Genomic DNA, 2,964 nt, shown 5'->3' with positions numbered 1-2,964 from the left:
TGTCTACTTTTATTCTACCTCCAGCTCCTGCCTCCTTACCAAAGAAATCATTGTTTTGAAGATCGTTAATTTACCAGTCGCCAAATCCGATGGCTTTTTAACAGCATTTGATTGTTTAACAAACCTCCTTCACTTTCCAAGACCTGGGAATTTCCTGGTTCTCCTCTGCCTTTCTTGACCACTCCTTGTCTGGCTCCTCTCACCAGTGATTCTCCTTCATTGCACATTCACAGCTCACATGCACCTACGTCTTTCAAACTGGGTACTCTTACCCCTAGGCTTCACAATGATGCAGTAGGAGGATGTGAAGACACAGGATAACCAGGGTGCATGGAACTGGAGAAAATACATGGAGAATGCAAAACTGGCTATGACGTTTAATATGAAACCATAAATCTTTCAAGAAACAGCCACACCTTCCAGATCCCAGACGTGTGTCATTCGCTGTCCTCTGCCACCAGGGGTGCTTTAATGGAAACACTTTAGAATCACTGGACACATTATCTCATTTGACCATTATGGCAAACATATTATCAGAACGATAGAGTTATTAACTGGTTTTGCAGGCAAGAAAACTTAGTGTAGGGTAAGTTTTGATTAACTTGTGGTTTCAGTTATCTAGTGCTGTATAACAAACCACTTCAAACTTAGTGGTATGAAACAACCAATTTATTATTTCAAACAGTTATGTGGGTGGATGGGGGCTCAGCTGGACAGCTCTTTTTTTTTTTTTTTTTTGGTTTCTTTTGGATGAAACAACCAATTTATTATTTCAAACAGTTATGTGGGTGGATGGGGGCTCAGCTGGACAGCTCTTTTTTTTTTTTTTTTTTTGGTCTCTCTTGGGATTTCTCATGCAGCTGCATCAGATGGGGGCTGGAACGTCTTAGATGGCTCGCTTGCATGTCTGGCACCTGGCTGGGGACAGCTAAAAGGCTGGCCTCAGCTGGGATGCTGAAATAGCTGGGTCTCTCTCTCCCCATGTAGTCTCAGGGCTAATTTCTCTATGGGTTCTCCAGAAGGGTAACTGGATTTCTTATATGGTGGCTCAGAGCACCCCAGAGAACAAAAGCCTTCTTAAGGTTTAAGTCCAGAACTGGCACAGTATGACTTCCACCATATTCCATTGGTTAGAGCAGTCACAGACCCAGGCCATGCTCAAGGGGAAGGGAAGTGAGGCTCACTGGGGACCACCAGTGTAATCAGCCACTCCATTTGTCTAGCTGATGATGCTGGGACTTGGACCTATTCTTTAACTCTAAGTTTAGTGAACCTTGTTTTCGTTCTACTGTCCTTCCTTGTTGTTATTCTTACCCCTAGCTGAAGTTCTGTCCTCTGCCTCTTTCTCGCCACTCCTCTTTGGTAACCTCATTCCATTTCAGGAACTCAGCAGTTCACTCCATGGGAATGGGTGTCATGCCTTCTCTGTTTGACTTCTCTCATTTCCAATTGTCTGTGGATTAAGACGTCCAACCTCAGACTGAACACACCTGAGATAGGTTCCATGCTCTTCCCTTCTGTACTTGCTGATTCCTGTGTTCCCTATTTTGGATCCTGGAATCAGCTTCTCCTAATCACCCGAGACTGAAGTCACTGAATACCTTTGATACTGCCCTCTCCCACAGCCCACACATAATCAAGGTGCCAAAAGCTCTCTATCTGACCTCCTCCTCACCTTTTAATCCATGCCTTTCTTGTTATTATTCCCACTCCATTCCCAAGCCTTATAAACCCTTGCCTAGACTGTTTTTAAAATTATAATTTTAAGCACATGAGTGGTTTAAAACTAGAGGAGAAAATCATAACCCAAAAACCCCACTACCCTCACACAATTACAATCTTAATTTGGTTTATTTTTTAATGTATTTTTAAAAGAATTGTTATTATATTATACATATCATTGACTGCTTTCTTCACTCATAATATTTTTCAATTTTGCTACATACTGTTCATAATGATAACATTCTGATGACTATACAACTTTCCATCCTATGCATGTATCCTAATTTACATAAAAATTTCTCTATTACTGGACCTTTTTCTCAGCATTACCTTTTTTAAAATTTAATTTAATTTTTATTTTATATTGGAGTATAGTTGATTTACAATGTTGTGTTAGTTTCAGGTGTACAGCAAAGTGATTCAGTTATACATACACATATATCCATTCTTTTTCAGATTCTTTTCCCATATAGGTTATTACAGAATATTAAGTAGAGTTCCCTGCACTATACACTAGGTCCTTGTTGATTATCTATTTTATATACAGTATGTGTAATTACCTTGTTATTTATTTTTTTGCTATTATAAGTTACTTGGTGATGAAAGAACAACTTCATTTCTGTAGCTTTTTGATGTTTGAGGTTATTTCCTAAATATCCAAAATTGGTATTGCTGGAATTAATTATATTAATACTCTTATAGCTCTTGATACATATTGTCAATTATTTTTCAATTCAGTTATACTGTTTTATATGAAGTTTTATACATAATATATGAATACATAACTTTCCTATGCCCTCAATTTGAACTAAATATTATCATCAAAGCTTTGCTAATTTAATTAGCAAAGTGATATCACTATTTCAGTTTGCATTTCCTTGAATAATAGCAAGACCAGCTTTTTGGTTGCATTTCCTTACCAATTATTATTTTTTCTTTTAGGAATTGTAAGCCTATGTCTTTTGTCTATTATTTTTTGATATCTTGCTATATTCCTTATCAAGTTTATGGTACTTTACATAATAATAATCCTAAAATTTTGTTACATTTGCTATAAACATTTTTTTCCTTTTTTGGGGGGTACCCCATCTATGGTCTACTTTTTCTTCAATCATCTACATACCTTTTAATATGACTTTTTTTGAAGTCCCAGTCTTTTTTTTTTTTTGCGGTACGGGGGCCTCTCACTGTCGTGGCCTCTCCCGTTGCGGAGCACAGGCTCCGGACGCGCAGGCTCAGCGG

Source organism: Physeter macrocephalus, chromosome 11 (assembly GCF_002837175.3).
Source record: "Physeter macrocephalus isolate SW-GA chromosome 11, ASM283717v5, whole genome shotgun sequence".
Taxonomy (NCBI): domain Eukaryota; kingdom Metazoa; phylum Chordata; class Mammalia; order Artiodactyla; family Physeteridae; genus Physeter; species Physeter macrocephalus.
This window is presented reverse-complemented; position numbering follows the sequence as displayed.